The 21,461-nt window shown below is 40.9% G+C and overlaps 1 long non-coding RNA gene across 1 annotated transcript; it reads left to right on the top strand.

Moving 5' to 3' along the window:
• The first annotated feature begins 788 nt into the window (after positions 1-788).
• Positions 789-11,313, top strand: LOC114564613 (uncharacterized). Its single transcript, XR_003693787.1, has 4 exons — positions 789-976; positions 1,057-1,132; positions 1,204-1,330; positions 11,261-11,313. It is a non-coding gene; the product is annotated as an uncharacterized LOC114564613 (long non-coding RNA).
• The last annotated feature ends 10,148 nt before the right edge of the window (positions 11,314-21,461 follow it).

Raw genomic sequence — 21,461 nt, 5'->3', positions numbered from 1 at the left:
GAACTCACTGGAGTGAATGACAGACAGGGTTAGGGTTAGCTGGCGTTACACCCATGACTGCCTACAAAATAAGTGCATTCCACTGTAACTGAGCATTAAACACTTCATAAAACACATAAATCCAGCCAAAAGGCTACAGAGTTGAGCTACTTTTTTATCAATACAGTATTATTATTTTACAAAAACATGATGCCCCATCATCCATGCAGTTAAAGGCTGATCATCACTCTGGAGGTCAGTGGTCCAATCACCCTCAACCTCATGGGAGAGTGTTAGCTGGATGCAGGCCAGCGCTTAGAGACAGGCTGGCATTTCACCCATAGAGCCTAACATCACTGCCAAAAGCATGCCTTTGTGCAAGGCCCTTAACAGCTACAGATCAGTGCTCCAGACAGTGGTTTTTGGCTGACCTAGAGTACTGTGACCCTGCAGTGGAAAATACGGATATGTGCATGAATGTGTGTGTGTGTGTGTGTGTGTGTGTGTGTTGTAAAGGGGCTAGTGGTCCACCCAAAATTCATTCATGTACAGCAATTGTGAGTAGGAGCATTGAGGGAAAACATCCAACATTATTAAAAATGATGATGGGGTTAAGGGCCTTGCTCAAGGACACCTCAGTGGTGGTAATGAGGGAGGGACAAAGCACTGTTCTTTCACTTTCCCCACCCAGATTTTTATCCTGTCGGTCTGGGGATTGAACTGACGACCTCCCAGTCACACGCTCGGTTCTCTAACCTTTCTGCCACCACTGCCTAATTTTGGTTTTTCCCCTCCCCTTTACCTGTACGGGAGCGCGCATCAGTACACCTGGGATTCATCCCGCTTGATTGAGAGAGGTGGGGGTCATTACTTATGCCTGTGTGTTGACTTGTTCTGTTTCGGTCTTCTCCCCATTGGGTCTGTGGGGACGTGTCTGGGCTGGCATGCTGCACGTTGTCGCCGCTGTCCTCTTGGTCGTCAGTTTGCTGTGGTTTTGGTAAGGGCGCTCGTTCATCTTTCATACCTTCCATGTGTTGTGTTGCCGTGTGTGTGGCGCTAACATGCGTTACTTTATAGAGCCGACCCTGCTTTCGGCGTTGGATGTCCCCTTGGGGGTTGATGTACACCTAGGCGGCTGGCGTTGGATGTCTGGGTAAGCTGCATGCCTCCCTGTTTCGATCCATTTGGCGTTATCAAGCCCTAACAGAGTCTTATTTGTTATAGTGTGGGCCGCTGTGTGCGTGCATGGAGTGCGTGCCTCTGTTGGGGTCTGACGGCGGCGTGTCCTGTAAATCGCTGGACCGGGCTGCAGCGTTGTGCATGCTGCTGTGGGGCTATCGTGGTGCCACAGGTAATTAAAAGGGCCAGTACTTACCGGCGCGTTCTCCTCCCACTTCTGCTGTTCTGGGTGCGTAAAGAGTGTCTGGATGGTTAGACGGATGTTCTGGATGTTGTGGATAAATAGACAGCCGTTCTGGAGTTATACAGCTAAGTGTTCAAACACCCAGACCTTGTTTTGCGTAAATAGGCTACTGTATCTTAACTGTTGTACATATTGCTTGTGTTGATTTTGGTTGATTGTTTCTTTTCATTATGCATGCTGGTTTATTGATTTGAATTGTGTGTTTATTATTTTTCTATTATTCATAAAGATATATATTATATTAAGATAGCACTATCTTAATATAATATTTATAGTAAATAAAATTGTATATTTTCATAATTACTTTATTGTCTCTGACCCCTAATTTTGGGAAACAAACCTGTGTGCTCTAAAGGTCTTTGGGCTATCCCAAGTGGCGTTGTGGAAATCTTAAAGTGTCATTTGGCCCAGTATTGCCACACTATCATGCTCACAGTGACAATGCTAACATGCTGATGATGAGGAAGTATACTGTTTACCATGTTCACCATCTTAGTTTAGTGTGTTAGCATGCTAGCATTTGCTAATTAGCACTAAACTCAAAGTGCAGCTGAGGCTGATGGGAATGGGATTAGTTTTGCAAGTATTTGCAGTATTTTTAGTAACGTTCGATCCCATCATGCAGTGAGAATGGCTCTTCATATGAATGACAATATTAAAAACATAATTGGTTTTAATCTGTTAGAAATCTGTTATGACAACAGGCACATGTGACAACACACCTACAGACAGAACCCCCCCCCCATTCAAACATATACATTCACAGACCCTGAGACACACTCACTCACTCACTCACTTAATCACACACATCCCTCTTGGCAATCTATGACCCAAATCCTCTACGAACCCCACCCTCTTGCCTCCTCTGATTCAGTTTTCTCTGTCTGTCTTTTTGGCATGGGATTGGGACCTCTTATATACACTTAGAATTTTTCTTCCCCAATCGGTTTCAATTTTAAAGAGACACGACCACTCCCATTTCTCAACAAACAATGGACATGTTCTACATCACTCTGAGGAGAAATCTCTGTCGTTGTACCTGAAATAGTATCTAGATAGATGGATGGACAGAGGTATGTGGAAGAAAAAGACGAAGCCTCCTTCCTTGAGTCCCTGATTGATCTTATTAGATAACAGCTTTTCTTCCCTGGACCCCTCTAGTCAGTCAGTGATGAGATTCTCTACCTTTGTACCGTATCACTGGTCTCACCTCTGAGTCAACGGCTGCCTCCCTATGTGAAAGAAGAACAGGTGTCCAGGAGGGAGAGAGGCAGCTGGGGCTACAGAGGGTTAAACGCTGGCTCTGACCCCCACTGATCACCCTGCTGAGTCTATAATGCCACCCATAGACCGAGGGCACGGGGAGACACACATGGCTCTGCATTGAGAATATAATAGGCAAGACTTCTGTGGGGTGCAGGGGAAACGGAGGAAAGGGATTTCAAAGAGAGTCTTCTGAGAGTTGCCATATGCTCAATAAGCCCTTTAATGCCTGCACTCTTTAACATAAACCGTTACCAGGATGATGATGATACCTCAATCCTTTAGAACTTTCCCTTTTTGGACTGCATTGAGTGTCTGCACAGGGTGTATTTCTACTGCATCCCATTTGAAACAAGATCTATTGCTTTTTTCAAAGTCACGGCACTGCGGAGGAGGGTCTGGCTAGTCCGCAATCCTGGGATGGGAGAAAAACACGCTCTCGTTTATTGGCATTTCTTTAAACCAATCCCAATCGTCTAGGGCGGTGCTAAGCACCGAGCAGAGTCACGGTGCCGCTGCAAAATAGCCTTTGGAAGGAACTTGTTTTGGTGGAACATGTGTACATTCAAAGCTTGTATTAGTCTCGCAACAGAAAACTCAGATTGGACAGATAGTTTATCTAGCTGTCTGGGTTTACCCTGCAGAGATCTGAGGAGCAGTTAACCATAGTCCTCAGAAATCCACCAGAGTTTAAAATTACAAAACAAAGAAAGCGGAAGGTAACGGACATCCGGCAAAAAAGAGGGACATCCGGTAGAATTTCCAGCAGAACCAGAGCAATCCCAGAAGTGGAACGTCATAGATATAGACTAAGTTGTTCGCAACCTAGGGGTCGGCCCCATCCAGTGGGTCACAAGATACTGTATATCTGTGGGGACGAGAGATGTTTATAGAGCGTAGGAAAGAAGAAAAACTAAGTTCTGCTGCAGGAATGTATATACATTGTTTAGGTTTTCCTAATCATCTAAGAAGTTTAGAGGGGAAATATCTATTTGGTTGCTACCAACTCAAAGACATCTTAAACATGACCAGGAGCCCCAACTACACATTGCTTTTTGCGGTTATTCTTTTTTTTAACGATGTATTTAATGTATGATACTTTTTGTTCCTAACAGAAACTAAGTACATGTACTCAAGTACTGTACTTAAGTACATATTTGAGGTACTTGTACTTTACTTGAGTATTTCCATATGATGCTGCTTTGTACTTCTACTTTACTACATTTCAGAAGGCAATGTTCTACTTTTTACTCTACACTACATTTATTTGATTACTTTTGTTTCTTTGCCGATTCTGCTCAATAATACAAAATAATTAACAAATAAATGATGTATTATGGATGACAGCTTTACATACCCAGCAGTATATAGTCATTAAAATTAGCTCCAACCTTAACAGCTTCTACAACACAGTGATGTACACATTAATGCATCAATAACTATAATCCAATGATATATTATTCTAAAATGGGTCTTTCTGCATAATTATGTCCTAATACTTTTGGTAATTTAAGTATATTTTGATTCCAATACTTTTGTAATTTTACTTAAGTAACATTTTGAACACATGACTTTTACTTGTAACAGTATTTATACACTGTGGTATTTATTGCTACTTTTACTCAACTACAATATCTGATTACTAGACAATGCTCACACAGTCTCTGTCTACAGAAACAACGGCAAAAAGGTCAGCATGAATCAATCACACACACAGGCCAACAACAAAGCTATAATCGGCTGCTTAGCCTTTCTGGAAATTACTCCGTTACATGGACAACTCTGATGAAGTAAGGGGACAAGCAGCGGTGAAATAATACACTCTTGCACACTGTTGCGGGGTTACTAATATCCACTGTGGACTGGCAGTGATGAATGAGATTCCTGGGCTATGTGGAGGTGTATTGAGCGCAAGGTAAGAGAGAAAAGGATGTTGAGAATGGAAGAAGGCAGTTGGGAGATTACCCAAAGGTTGCATGAATAGCTCCTCTGATAGTTATTTCAAACCAATGTATTGTTACACTGGTGGTTTGAATGTGGGGTCTTATTATTCTCCAGGAGAGGGAGAGCATTCTTTATGCAGACATTGTTTCACCAGGCAATCTTTTCATGCTTCGCTTTACTATTATCTTTTCTTTGTGGTTGCAACAAAGCTGGTTTATATATCCACTCAGCGACGATCAAAAGTTTATCACTTAAGTAAAAATAAAACAATAAAAAATAAGAGGTGTATATATAACTAGAATAAGAATAGAAGTAAAAAACAGTAATCTATATATAATATATACCGTATATAAGAGCAATTAAAGACAAAGTTACAAGGTAAAGTGACAATACCTCGTTATTTGTTTAATATAGTAAACCGTTGCTTTTCATTGCAGCTCTGGGAAAAATAAATTAAAGCACCTTAAACACACCTTCAGCAAGTGAGTAATACACAGTAGGGTAAGATGATAAATTAAAGAAATTTGTCATTAAAGGCCCAAATGTCAGTGCGTTACAAAGAAGACAGAACATACTGTGTGAAGTGCTGCATATTTCAGACATGTGCCTGGCACACTTCTGTCTGTTTAAAGTATAGCTCTTCTCAATTTGACCTCATGGCTATTCTAAGGATGTGAGAGCACCTTCTCAGATCTATAAATGGGTGTCTCATAATGAGTATGATGACACCAAGCAGAAATACTCCTCTGTTTCATCAGGGAACTCACTAAATCTGATTTATTCTATTATTCTGCAGAAGATGTACTATAGGAATGTCCTTTGTTTAAAGGAGTTAAATCACCTTCAGGAAAAATCTCTGAAATTGACATGGGAAAGTCAGCCTTTGAGCAGTGAAGGCAAAGAAATAGATTTCTAAAGCCACGTTGGTCTGATATGTTGCACCTTACAAACTGACTGTATAGGATGTTACATTATTTTTGCCAAAAACTGCGGTTCATCAAGTGGCCACTTGAGGCTGGCTCCAAATGGGAGAAAATCCCAATAGACCCCCATGTTAAAATGCCCAACTCTACAGCAGAAATAAACATGTTTACAGCCTATAGCTAAGTTCACCCTCCAAGACAACTGTAAGGGGTGGGCTGCCGTCAAAGAAGCGAGTAGCCTACAGACTGTAAGCTTCATTCAGCCGGCCTCAGCTCCTGTATAGGATGTTACATCATTTTTGGCTTTGTGACTGGAGAAAAAGGTCCTGTGTGTTTACCTGAATGCCACCCATCTACAAAGGTGCTGCTCTTTACAGCTGGACCTAACCTCTAACCTAAAGGCCAAGAGCTACTGTACCTCCATGGGAGACAAGAAACTGTTGGTTTACTGTTATGATTACAGGGGCTGTAGTGAGGAGTTGACATCTGCGCTGCAGGTATACCTGCACTTTTGATGAGGTGAATGAGAGTGGAGTGAAAAGTATTCAGACTCTAGTACATGCATACAACAATGTAAAAATACTCCTATTATCAGTCAAATGTACTTAAAGTATCAATAGTAAAATAACTCTGGTCCTTGTCAGTGTTGTATTATTATATTATTGGATTATTACTACTAATTCCTTAACGTAAGCAGCATTTTAATGTTGTAGCTGGTCGAGGTGTTATGCTGTTGGGTGGTTTAATCTGTAAGAATGCATCATTTTTCATAAGCCTGTTATATCATATAAATGATAGGGCTAAAACTAACTATTTCTATCATTGCTTGTTTTTGACTAATTATTTGCTGTATAAAATGCATAACCCAAAAGTTTATAAAGTGTAAACCCAAAGATATTCTAAGACAAAGAAATGCACATTCTTACATCTGAGAAGCGGTTGTTGTTGAGTGTTTTAACGTAAATGTATTGTATGCCTCTTCTGTGATTTTAAATTAACAAACAGCGAAACAAAAAACATTTTAAAATGATCTACAAAAGGCACACCAAAAGAGAAAACCCATTGCAAAGACCCAGAGGATCCTGTGCTGATTATGAAATAAATGAGCAACAGTTATTGATAGATTTTGCTTTGCTGAATGAGCACCAGAGTGTGTTTTATTTTCATTACTGCGGTCTGTGCATGGAGGGAGGCTATGATGATTAATATTGCTTCTGCATGAGCCTTGAGTGATGGAGCTTGGGAAATAGAGAGACAAGGACAGGACATGAATTCTCCACTGCATGTCGGCACTAGTTAACCATGCAGTCACACAGGTTGTGACAGAGAACGAATATAAATGGGCTAATAGGCCTGTCCAGTGCATTGTTGTCTAGGTTTCCCCCTTCTTTTGTCAGATAGTGTATTTTGCACCAGGAGTGAGTGTTATGCACTTATATTGTAGGGTTTTGATTGTTAACTTATACAGTACACAAACTAAAATACATTGTTGTAAAGCATATAAAACTTGAATGGAATGGAATGGCTAAAGTGGAAAAAGTAAAGTATTGATGAAGAGAACAGAAGATAAGATAATGAGTTTTTACGATGAACAATGACGCTTCTTCTTCTTTAGACACCATCACCTTATTGCTGTCAACAGCACTTCAAAAATCATTACACTAACAATACTTACAGTATAATATATACTCCTGATGGTACTTCAAGTATATTTTGATGGTAATACTTATGCACAACCTTTGCTTGTAACAAAGTATTTATACAATGTGGTACTGCTACAGTACTTTTAATTAAATAAAAGATCATATTACTTTGTTCACCAGTGGCCACAGGACCAGGGATAGAAAAGGTTTCTTTATACACTGTACTGTAATATGTTCAATAAAAATGTTAGTGTGTTTGACTCAAGCGGTAACCTACAGTCCTAAAAAACGAAGCCAATACAATGTGGAAATGCCAAAAACTGCAGTTCATCAAGTGGCCACTTGAGGCTGGCTCCAAAAGGGAGAAAATCCCAATAGACCCCCATGTTAAAATGCCCAACTCTACAGCAGAAATAAACATGTTTACAGCCTATAGCTAAGTTCACCCTCCATGACAACCGTAAGGGGTGGGCTGCCGTCAAAGGAAGCGAGTAGCCTAGAGACTGTAAGCTTCATTCAACCGGCCTCAGCTTCCTCCACGCTCCAACTCTTTGCCCATTTTTGGATTAGCCAGGCAATGGCCGGAGTCACTAGGACTTCCTTTTGGCTCTTCAGAACCTATGGTTGACGTCCCAGAAACTGCTTCCATTAATATCACTGCTTTGGTCTTGTATGATTTAGCATTTTCAGATGGCCAGAAACAACGAGAGCGGTGAGACTCCAACCAAAATAGTAAAGTTGTGAGTAAGCCCTGACTGCAGTACGCAGATCGAGGAGTAGCTCAATGTGGGTGGAGCTAAACGTTTGACTCCGCCCACTTGCCAAATAGCAATTGGCAGAGCCATTTCTCTATCAATTTGGCAATTGGTCTGAGGGGAAAACACAGGACTTTCAAGCGGAGATCTTTTCCCGCGTGTGAAGTTTGCTTTTCACCGTCCATTGTTGGCGTCCCCCAGAGACATGGGCTCGTTTCCCGCGAATTACGTTTGCTTTCCCCGTTATCCTTTTCCTTACCCCAGCGACGGAGTGGAACCAAAGCATCTACCGGGAAATTTTGTAGACCACCGGCCGGCAGGCAGTGTCCGTCCGCCCGCGGGCAGCCAGCGTCCGTTCGCGGGCAGCCAGCATCCGTCCGCGGGCAGGTAGCGTCCGTCCGCGGTCAGCCAGCGTCCGTCCGCGGGCAGCCAGCGTCCGTCCGCGGTCAGCCAGCGTCCGTCCGCGGGCAGCCAGCGTCCGTCCGCGGGCAGGCAGCCGGCAGGTTAGTTCGTCCAGACTTTCCCGATTGCCACTCCGCCTCTGCCTTAACAACCGTCAGTTGTTGTCTGGCGTTCCCCAGAGACCAGGGCTTATTTCCCGGGAGTCATGTTTGCTTTCCCCGTTCTTCTTTTCCTAAACCCAACCCCATTCTTTTTTCCTTTTTACAATTCAAATATCCTTATTTAGGATGTTGTTGGATTGCATTGACGTTTGAGAATGTGCTGCCTGATGTCCGCCACCAGATGGCGCGCCCACGGAGTCAAACGTTTAGCTCCGCCCACACTTGGCCCAACCCCGATCTGCGTACTGCAGTCAGGTGCAATTGAAAGTTGCGGCCCAGAGAGCTAAACAATTAGCTGAAACTCACAAAAAAACTACAGTATGTAAAGCAGAGTGGATTGTGTGACAATTGTCTATAGGTTCATGAGTGACCCTTTTCACATTATCATTGATACATTGTTATTAAAAAATATATATTGGTTATTGCTGCAAGCTCATGACAAAAAAGGAAAAGGTATACAGGACTATTGATGTCAACAACATGGAAATAGGAACTAGAAGAAGGGAGGACACAAGTTGAAATATCATTCAGCACATGCATGCCTCCATCATCCAGCTATTACATCCTTCTTTCTCTAAATCCTTTCTTCTTAATGTGTCCTTCTTCTTCATTCAACGTTCCTTCCTCAGTGTCTCTCCATCTCGGGCGTTGCAGTCGTTTGTTTATGGCTGTCTTTGATCATGAGCTGAGGAGGACAGTAATCTACTGGAAGCCAAGTGTTTATATCTAGGACAGCTGAGAATTAGGTCGCACGTGTTTTCTTCTGCCCTAGGCCCACATGGGCGCTACCTCAAAGTTTCCTCACAATTGTCTCTCTCTACTGTGCCCAAGTTTATCAACAATGACTCGGCAGAATAGATGCAAATGCCTGGCCAAGTGTCAAGGTGAGAGCACAATAAAAGACAGATGTCTTGCATAATGCTCTGTACTTTCACGCTATTTAAATCAATGGCGTGGCAGTGGGCCAACTGCAAAGGAGATTACAGTGATTTACTGAGTAACTACACCCTCAAATTCTGCAATAACCCTCTCTCCCAGCATGTTTAAAAATGCAACAGAGGAGTTATGGAGCAAGAACTGTAGGAAGTGTGGCTTTGTGGCTGGGGGTCAGGGGACACGGAGGACACTGAACACCACTCAGTGAAGCATGCACAACGATCCAAAGTGTCGGTTGGTGGGTGCACCACTTTGGTCCAAACTGAAATAGCTCAACAAATATCAGATGGATTACCATGAAATTCTGTACAGACATTCATGGTGCCCAGAGGATAAATCCCACGGATGTTGGTGATCCCCTGATATTTCCTCTAGCGCCACCAGCAGACATTTGTGCTTTTGAGTGAAATGCCTCAACAACTATGGATTGCCATGGAATTTGGTACACACATTCATAATCCCATCAGGATGAAGTGTATTAACTGTTGTGACCCCTAGACCTATCATTTAGTGCCATAATACTTCAGTTTGACTACATACCTGCAAAACTAATGAAAATAATTCCCATCAGCCTCACTTTTACTTTGTGTTTAGTGCTAATTGGTAAATGTTAGTATACTAACATGTTAAACTAAGATGGTGAACATTATACCTCCTCAACATCAGCATGTTAGCATTGTCATTGTGGACATGTAAAGATGCTGAAGTTTAGCATTTAGCTCAAAGTACTGCTGTGCCTAAGTACAGCCTTATAGAGATGCTAGCATGGCAGAATCTTAGTTTTGTTTAAATACAAACTTCACAGTGACTCAAACTAAATTATGTCTCACATGACAAATACACTAAATAGAAGACATAATTGTGATAGTATGTGTAGGGTGTCCTTGAGGTATACATTCATGGGAATGACTTGATTGAAAGTAAGCAGAGCATAAAGCAATTGTTGCCATCCTCAGTGATTACATTAAGCTCGGCTTAGGACATCTGGGAAGAAGATGTCAGGGATTGTAAGTGGTAAAAAAGTTTGTCTCCAACTTGTTTATCCAATTGAAGAGACTATAGTCTTTGGTACAACAAAACTGTTGGGGCTCCCCCTCCCTTGCCTCACAGTAGTTTGGTCCACTGCCTGCTGTACGTTAGGATCTGCACTCAACTCACAGTCACATGGGTAGTGACAGGAATGTAGTAAGTAGGCTGTTCAAGGCTATTTTATTCACATTAAACATCGGATGAAGTTTTTCTTTTCTCAAATAGAAATGATGCTGAGTAATTAATAAATTAGTCATAACAAAAAAAAGTTTGCTATGCTAGTGTAATATAATGTAACGTTACCTAGCTTGTTTAATAGCTTGTTGGATAGAAATGCACTCACTACAAACAAAATCCCACTGATGTTGGTGATCCCCTGATATTTCCTGATATACTACAACTAACTTTTCCATGGTGATAAGCCTAACGTTATGTATGTGAACTGATATTAGGGTTAAGATCTAGAGTTGTGTTTTTCGCAAAATGAAGTTAAGTGGCTGATCAGTTAAATATATATCCTCTGTCCCAGACAAAACCTAATATTTACGTGGAGGACGCAAGATCATTTTATAATTATAATATGACCATGTGGTGAACCTATGAAACTAACTCATATTTAGACATCTGACGTTAAAGATTTGTGTTGTTGTTGCCCAGATAAAATGACATATAAGATAAGATCCTTTTTCAGTACACCAAAACGCCAAGTAGTAAGTACAATAAGTCCTCATATCAGGACAATTTGGTAGCATCTTTATAAGAATGGGTGCTTATGGAAATACTAACATAACTATGTCACCAGGAGACAGAAAGAACTGAGGAGCAAGGAGACCAGGGACAGGTGGAGAGTCTCAGGTAAGTGTGTTGAGCTTAGTTCATATTACACTGTGTATATATATATATATATATATATATATATATATATATATATATATATATATATATATATATATATATATATATATATATGTATGTATATATATATATATATATATATATGTGTGTGTGTGGCTGTCAGGGTGAGCAGATTAGTTTTACCAGTGGCTCACTAATTTACATTATGATCAGCTAATTTAACAAGTGTACAAATCATTGTATTTCTTTTATATGGGGACAGTATTTCAAAATAAGTTATTATGTTTTAAGGTATTTTTATATATTATATATTGTATATATACATATACACACACATATATATATATATATATATATAGTATATAAATGCATGGTTTTAAAGAAGAATATTTTGGTCAATTTAGTCAGCTTTTCATTGAATCAAGAGAAACACTGAAAAGAAGGATAATGGTACAGTCTCCATGCTACACTAATGATAGTATTAAGGCTTTCCTCTGTGTACACGTCCTCTACAAGTACAATTGTGGCTGTATTATTTGTGTCCCCTTCAAAAATTGCTCTTCAGAAATGTTATGTTTGTTGTCCCTCCCCTACTGTTAGATCAAATTTACGCCCGTGCTATGAGTGTGATTGTAGCCTTCAGGCTGGCCATTTTGATGCTGTATAGTTTCCTTGCTCTAGTTGCTGACAATTTGCCTTTTCAAAGTAACCAAAAATACTCCCATAAATAAAAGAATTTGCAGTCTCATCAAAGACCATACTTACATTGTCATTAACCTCTCTACATGTTTTGTAACGTCTAATAAAAAGTGCTTTGAAATGTGCCTGCAGACACAAACCAGCAGGATGCCTTGTTGGCTTTTTTGAAAAGGTAACGCTTGGAAGGAGTGAAATGTAGGACTTTTGTAAAGCACAGTTATAATGCCATAATACAATGTTTCTGTCTGTACAGTTACACATAATGCTGCTGTGTCTTCACTTCATCAGGCAGACCACCAACAGATAGCAGCACAGACTGCACAGTGATGTCAGAGAGGACGGAGGCAAGTGTGCTCCCGCAGATGTGCCGGTAATTATGGGGGAATGAATGGTGATGTTCTAAGAGGAGATCAGGGGCAATTACAGTGATTTAAAGCAATGGAGCCAGGCCCTGAACACACACCTTCTAATTACCAGGCAAGATCTCAGATCTCACAGCGAGCATGGCAGATTTGGCATGTTTGCATATTCAAACAAAGGCTTCTGTATGATGTTTATCTTTCAATATTTAAAAGGTCTTGATTCTGCTTGTGCTTGATTGTGCATTTGGTCTGTGGTGTGTTTGCTTGGGCTGCCGTTATTGTCGCTGTTAATGACTTTGAAGGAGCTTGGTGATATATTTAGCTGCTAATCAGACAAAATTCATCTAAATTAATTTGGAAATTTTGTTGCATTGCAATAGCTTGTGGGAATGCATTAGATAGGAGTGTGTGTGAGGGGGAATCCACAAGGGGCCAAAACAGGGATATCATTTCATTTGATTGCCACACTCATCAAATCCAAATGAAGATTAATGAACACATGATGGAGGATTGAAAATAATAATATTCCTGTTGTCTTTAGGGCTCTAATTTGTTTGAGAACATACTGTCACGCTACAGAGGGCTTATTGGCATTTGCTAATGGACTGCTCATTGCAATGGAGACGAGGAGGGGGACATCTGTATACACTAAGGCCACAAGTATAAACATAAATGCTATTTGAGGCGACTGTGATGAAGAGAGACTTGAACATTAGAGTGTGTGAGCAGGAAAGAGTTGGTGTATGAGGAGAGGGTGGCCAATTCTCTAAATAACTTGTTCATTGATCGTAGCAAGTAGATGCAGTATTGATAGTGTTGTTCGCCCAAAGGACCCAGAACCACTAATAATTAATTGCGATAGAATAAGGAGGCAGGGCGTCTATACTGCATTGCAGCTCTACACAGTAGGAGATATAGCATATACCAATCCATGTCCAACCCTGTCTCCTTTATCATACTAAAAGCTAATACACGATGAGAGAGTAATGCTGCTCCAATTAAATTTTTTTTTTTTATCAACAGAATGAGGAAACGTTTTTAATTAACATCTCAGCCAAAATGTTTTTACTTGTCATATCTGGAAAATGTTGTTTCACAACGCATTTAATTTGTTAAATTAATCGCTTGTAGCATGCAAAGCATGATACAACTCTCTATGGCTGTCTAAGCACTCACAACACTTGGTTAAGGTTAATGAATGATTGTGAAAAGAGTCAAAAGTTACTTGAAGCACAAGACATGACATGTCAACCTGTACTCACTCCGAACTCGTAAAATACGGACGTTTGGACAGTGGCAGTCAGTGGCTGTCAGTATCTGAAGTGACAAAAAAGGAGTCCTCCAGCATGTTTCAATCTATACTTTGGTCCATACAGGGACTTGAACCAGCAACCCTCCAGTTCCCAACCAAACTCCCTACAGAAACACGTTTCGGTGAACTATTTTCGTAAAATATGAGATTGTATTCCGAACGAGCCGCCATTATGGTCTGGCTTTGAAAATCGGGAGAAGCCAGATCCCCATGACATGTTTGTCATTTCCGGTTTTCATTTTTTGGGCAACAATACAGATTAGCGCCGCCTGCTGTTATGGAGACGTATTACGTCTCGCGCACGCGCAGAACGTAGGCTCAAGTCGGCATCGCTTCGGTGTGTTCCGAGGCACTTTTTTGACCTCGGGGAGCCGACTGATCAGCCTTTTCTGCCGACGGTCGGCCGTCGGGTTGGTATGTCAGAGCCTTAAGCCTATATGGCTGCCTCCTGTGTGTTCTGACCCACACCCCAAAGTATCCAACCAACACCTATTCAACCTGTTCCATACCCACAGCACATAATAGGGGCAGAAATGAAGTTACCCTCAAAACATATGTAAACAGTTCTAGTCTAATTTAGTTGTACTGTATGTCAGCATCATTTCCAGTAGAAAGGTTTGCATGTTGACCCACATCCAAACGATCAACTCTGGTATTTAAAAATAACTTTATTAGCTGAACAAAAGGCCTACTGTATTAAAAACCTACACACAAGCTGTATGTTAGTATCAGATTCTCAGTTATATTTACAACATGAAGATTCAGTTTCCATAGACTCAAGCCCCCAGACGAGTTCCACAGCAGAGTGTACAGCTTTGCTTGTTCTCAACCCACACAGAGTGATAGGTGATCTATACTGTAGATAGAGATCACACTGGAATAGACTATTCACTTCAGCATGATACTCACAAACTTCCCTTTGTAAGTCTATGTGTGTGTGTGTGTGTGTGTGTGTGTGTGTGGGGAGACACAACGCGCAGAGATTAAATAATAATCAGTCAATGATGCAAGAGCAAGTACCTCGCATTACTCTATCAACAACGCAAGTGTATTCATTAGATGAAAATCTCCATACAATCCCTCCTTACACAAAATAATGCCCTTTTTGAGAGGATCAACCTGAGACCCTGAAGCCTGCTCAGGGTCCTTCACAAAGATAAGGTTCTGTATACTGGGCCACAATCATTGTCTCCCTCCTCTCATCTGTTATGAGCGAGTGGCATTCATTGTTTGTAAGAGGCACAGCTCAATAATGCCATGCTTGTGCGCATAAGTTATTAATAACAGCGTGCTCTTGATGCTCACTCGCTCAGCTCTCGACGGCTGACACCGCAGCTGCACAGTGTCTTGTTCCTGAGCAACGTTGCCTAAATTGAAAGCACGGCAACGCCTGAGTTTTATGAGTTCCGTCACAGTCAGGCCCAGGAAATCACGTCCAATGCACGACTCAGATAAAATATGTGATTCGAAAGGAAGGTGATGACATGACCTATTTTTTCCTGAGTCATCAAGCATCCACTCTAATACCTTCCGTCTGTCCTTCATCTCATCTCTCACTTCACTCTTACTGTGTGTTTAGAAAATGCAAGCCTAACTTAATTGCTACTTTATTAACATCTCAGCGTAAAAAGCATTGGGAAATGGGGAGACAACACAGTGTGCAGAGCTGTTCTCAGTTGAGCGTCTTGCACCGTTATTTCCATCCTATCCCATCTAAAAGATTGCACAGCTGTGCTTGTGCATTCACATTTATGCACAAACAGTAAGAATTCTGCAGCTGCCTTACTCAGTGCTGGGGATAATATGATAATGGTGGACCCTCTGGGCAATTTCTGATCCCTCACACCACCCAAGACAGAAACAGAAGGTGAGGGAAAGAGAAGCAAGAACGAGACAGAAAGATTGTGAAGGGGAAGGTTATGTAAGGGATGCAGGAAAGTCCGCTGTTGACATTAAATAAGTTTTATCTTTAACTTACAACATCTCATGGATCATGCACTTTGGAAAGACAGCTCTGTTGTAAAGAAGACCCATTGCCTAAAGAGCACAATAACATTAATTAAACTGTGTAAAAGTCTATTTTTGAGTTTAGGATTCTGGAGGAGATGGAGAAGAATCCTGAAGGTGACAGAGAACATGGTCAGCAAACCAGGCATTATGTCTAGAATTGAATTTACAAGAGGATTATAGCAAATGATATCTGTGCGAAACAATATTAGGACACAGAGGGCTGAAAGCAGAAGATATATATATATATATATATATATATATATATATATATATATATATATATATATATATATATATTGGCATTACTATATTGGATTATGGTTTAAGCTTTTCATTTCTATTTGTCATTTGGATTGACCTGATCTCTTATCGTATTTGTCAGTTGCCGAAGCCTCACACACTGATGCTGCTTAGCACAGCAAAGAGATGTGCTCCTTATTTCAGTTGTTGTAGTTTAATCAGTCAACTCACATGAAACATATTTATTATATAAGTAAAAAGTGTGGACCGGAGACAAGCTGCAGTATGGCCACTTCTCAACAAAGCACCACACTGCAGGATATACTATATTATACTTACTAATATATACTAATATATTATACTTACTAATATATAATAGGGAAGCTGCCCTCACATAAATGCATTGCTTTGTGTTAAAAAACTTCTTGAAAGCTGAGCCCAGCATGATGTACTGCATGTCTAAAGGTGACTACCAGTCCTCTGTGTGAAGCCATGCTGAACTCTTCATGTGACCAATATTCCAGGGGAATAAGTATGTGTATGACTTTGTGCAAGACAACTTGTTTACATCAATGGGGGCCATTAATCACAGTGAGCCTACGGAGGAACCAATACATCTTCTATATTTAACATCTAAAGAAATAGAAAACAAGACATTGTGGTTTAACAAGTAGTCCGCCTACAGTTCGATATATTTAATGACCGACTAATACTTGCTCTGGTGACAGCACATTGCACTCCAGAAGCCCTTTCCTTAAATTGAAGCTGCCCGACTCACACACCCTCCAACTCTGAACAAAACCCAGATGATTCCTGAATGAAGGCTTACCAGTGACTACCTAGCCACTTAAGAACAAGCAACATGTAAATCAGACAACTTTGGATGTGATAACTGTGATGGACTTAGAGCGAGAGCTGTGTGCTACAGTGAACTGATGCTGTACTGTAAGAGCAACCTCTCTAACGAGTGGGTGCAGGTTATGATAACCATGTTCTACTGTTGATGTAGTGCCATGGGCACTTGGCATTGTATGGACAATGTTAAGCTCTGTAAAATAATAAGGTGTGCAAATCCACATGTAGGTGTCCGTTCTGGGATTTTCAGCTATCTACATGCTCCCATATGGTTTAGCGTTGAGGATGTCTGGTTTGTGGCCAGGGTTAAACTCCTGGTATGGAATTAACATTTACTGCATTTCTTTGTTCATTTTAGCAACAACGATAAAATTGAATCTACTCTAATCTTGCCAGCCAGCGTGCTACTATTGGGGCCCAAACAGTGTAGCAGTTTGACTTGCAGAAATAGCTCCAAGGCTTCACTGAGAATATCACGCAATATCCTCTTTGTTTGCCGGAATTTATTTGAATTATGTAACCTTTACTTTTATAGATTTTATGGCAATTTGCTTCCACACTTAATTAGTATATGCTCCTATAACCTTGGTACTGGTGACACTTATCTGATTACAACTCTGAGTTTTAAATGCTTTTAGTGAGGCCCTTGTCGTCTCTCTATTGTTTTCACATCATGCTCAATTGTGTTGACAGTATGTGTACTGTGTGTGCATATCTTCACATCTTCAACAAGCTGCCCTGTTTTGAGCCCAAAGAAGAGATTACTGCATGCCCTGATTTATTATTATTATTATTATTATTTATTTATTATTTATTACATTTATATAGCGCTTTATCATAGACACTCAAAGCGCATTTGGGAGGAGGGGGGGTGGGGACTGCTCTCTAACACCACTAATGTGTAGCAACCACCTGGGTGATGCACGGCAGCCATACAACGCCTTACGACGCCAGACGCCAGAACGCTCACCACACATCAGCTAGTTAGGGAGGGGGAGGGGAACATATTTTTAGTGGTGGGGGAAACCGGAGAACCCGGAGAAAACCCATGCAGACACGGGGAGAACATGCAAACTCCACACAGAAAGGCCTGGATTTGGAACCCAGAACCTTCTTGCTGTGAGGCCACAGCACTAACCACTGGGCCACCGTGCTGCCTTTAATTGATTTATAGTTAAAAGGCCTTTCATCTATCAAGAACAGAACTGAGACAGACATGAAAATGTGTGATGAGCCACCGTCAGTGAACCAACACACTTCCCTAACCATGAGCTACTGCCACACACCATCACAACTGATGTTTCTGTAGACGTTCACACCTCAGGACTGATGATCTGTGTGATAAACCTGAGGCAGAACAACAGCATACATCAAACCTACTAGCTTTGTCAGTAACAAGATATTGATTTGGATCTGTGCCCAATAGAATGATGATATGTGTCTGCTTGGGTTGGCCAGCTGACAACAGTGATTTTTTATTTTTTTTACTCCTCTCTTGCACTCTCTCTTTAGTCCCAACCATGCCAGATATCCCGTCTGTCTTCTCTCATCCATGTCAGAGTGTCTCTTCCGGTGTGAAGGGAGACCCAAGAGAGTGGCAGGGGCATTTGAGACGTGGCATGGAGATAAGGGTTATAGTGCTCAACAGACAGCGTCTGTCTCCAAACCCCTCGGCCAGATGGCCACTGTCTGCCAGGGAAATAGCCAATCCCCCTGGATCACACATGCCAATTCACACACACACGGACACACACACACACACGTCCACTAAGAGGGAAAAGTCATAATATATTTGTTTATAGTTTTAAAAATATTTTTTAAATGTTAATTTCCAATCTAACACTTAATCTAAACTTGTATATATATTATTATATTGTTTTAATAAAAAATACAGTAAAGTAAAAAAAAACATTCACTCGAATTGTGGAAAAAAATGTGTTTCTGGTTCTGTATGTTAGGGAGTCATAACAGTTACAATACCACTTTTCTGGGATGCTTTCGGGTGCAGCAAAGCAGAAAAAAAGAAAAATGAAGAAGAAAGAAAACGACAAAGAGAGAGGCTTTACACAAGTTTCTCTCAGGCCCTTCAAAAAGCCTAAATTATATGCAATAAATTACCTAAATAAATAAATTAGCGTAATAATCATGTGGCAGTTAAAAGTAATCTTGTTCTCAAATAAGTATTCATTTTGATGGGCCCGAAAAAATGCAGTATGTCTAGAGTAACTTTTCCATTTAATCCGGCTCTGCGCGCACACACACACACACACACACACACACACACACACACACACACAAAATATAAAATATTCCACTGCAATATAATGCTAATGTATTAAATGTTAATCGCAAAAGTAAAATAGTCACACAGGGGTATGCATACTGTATTGTTTAAATATCTGCAGATTGGGTCTTCCATGTCAGTTGAAGCCAAAAGTAATACAAGCTTTACATCAGTAAAAGGCGTAGAGATGTGTTTTTTGTGGCACATATGCAGTTTAGTTGTCCATCCCATTGTTGGCAAACACTGGCTGTAACATGGCAGAACATGTAACATGTAGAGCGCAAGACCAAGAAAACTGAGTCTGTGTTCGATGATATCTGCCCAAGACTCACTTCTTTTCCAGGGGGAGATGTAACCTTCTGTAAGCCCCCCAGATCTACACACAGATGGAGACACTCATCTTTTCTCCTCCCCCTTCTCTCTCTATTCTCCCAGGCGGAGCCATTCATCCTGCCCCCGGGAACATATGTGCTGCTTCTAGGAGGAAGTGCAAAATCTCATATACTTGCCAAATGTTTGATCTGGCATATTTCCCAAGGGGCTTTTTATTGTCCTGTTGGACCTTCTGTTTTGATGGACAGGCTTGAATTCAATGCCAAAGTATCACAGGACACAGTGGCCTCGTCTGTGGTGCCAAACTTCAAGTTAAAGTATATGTGGGCATAGTCAAACTGGAGGATTAGCACATCTCAGCGAAAAGGCTATGAACAGTATTGTCTTTCTGTTGCAAATGAGGCAACATTGTTCCGCCCGGGTGAGCATCATGCAAGTTGGTGGCCCTTTCTGATTGCTGTTGAAAGCCAATTACTTCATCCACTTTTACTTTTACAACATCTGAAGATGATTAAATACTATTTTAATCCATGTAGTAATTGCTTACACACAAAATCTTTACATGTCACACGATTTTTTAAATCTTTCACTGAAAAAGCAAAACTAGACACCAAATCTCCAAAACCAAATCTGTGAATATGTAAACATTGTGTGTTCCTGTTCCAACAAATCAGGAAAAAAAATGCCCTGGGAACTTTTTTCAGGTCAGAAACACAACTCTAATTGAACCTTGTTTTATGTAAAGTGCATTGTAACTTCTTGATTATGAGCCAAAGCATCAATGTGGCATTTAAGAGGTCATATTGTGGTAAAGAAAACGCAACTACATGGCCAAGACCAAGAGTTAGTGTTGCGTTCTACTCTACTGCAATGGATTCAACTATGATGAAGTGCATTCATGTTTTAATAGGGCTTATGTAACAGTAATTGTACTGATCTTCACAGATATGACATTGAAAAGCATTTTCTACAGTACTTCAAGCCACAGAAAGGTCAAATGTTGACATTTTTATTTAAATGTCAAGGTAAGACGGTTCCTTGACGTTAACGCATTTGAAGGAACTTGGAGTATGAACAGATTAAGATAATAGCCGGCATCAGAATGTACAGAAACCTTTGTGTCCATGTTGCTGATAAATATGGTGGTATTTATCACAATTGTAGTTGTAGTAAGACATACTGTAAATAGATCTACGTAAGTGATACTCAGAAGAGACTGATAGATAAGGCTCATTCAACAATTCAGCCTGGTCTCACAGAATTCCGTGAAACGATCACGAACTTTTAACACAGCATTACGTGGTGGTGGCACGGAATGTGTGAAAATTCCCTGTGGCCACCACGGAAAACAATGCCAATGTAAAGTCAATGAGAAGATGACGTAGCATTAGGAGTGACTACGGTAGTGAGTAGTATGAAATCCCGAAAATCCGCATAGGGAGGTTGGTTGAGGTGGTGGATGTGTCAAACACAGGACTATCACCCCGGAGACTGGGGATCGTGTCCCGCGTGTCACGTTTCCTAAACCCAACCGTCCCCTTGTTGTCCCGCGGCCCGTTATTGTTTTCCTAAACCCAACCATCCCGTTCTTCTTTTCCTAAACCCAACTGTCCCCTTGTTGTCCCACGGCCCGTTATTGTTTTCCTAAACCCAACCATCCCGTTCTTCTTTTCCTAAACCCAACCGTCCCCTTGTTGTCCCGCATGTCATGGAAACGTAAGCCCACCCACGATCTTTTTCTTAACTTAAGGGGCCGTGTTCATTTCACAGAAAGCTTCCGTGGGCCCATCACGTAATTTTTTGCGATTCCGTGAAACTGCCACAGATTTTGAGGTAAAGGGCCATGTTCATTTCACGGAAATCTGTGAGATAAGGTTGAACAATTACAACCAAATATAAAATGCAGTTTGTTGGAGCACAATGTAATTGATAAGCCTATTATCTATAATTGACATGTGCCATGACAAATGTGGACTCCATCTATACATGTTCATGACAGACTATGTCATTTTGTCTAATGTATAACTATGCTACAAATGACTGCACATTTACC

The sequence above is a fragment of the Perca flavescens genome, chromosome 11, assembly GCF_004354835.1.
Source record: "Perca flavescens isolate YP-PL-M2 chromosome 11, PFLA_1.0, whole genome shotgun sequence".
Lineage (NCBI taxonomy): Eukaryota > Metazoa > Chordata > Actinopteri > Perciformes > Percidae > Perca > Perca flavescens.
The sequence above is the reverse complement of the archived record's forward strand: the minus strand, read 5'-3'. Positions and strand labels throughout refer to the sequence as shown.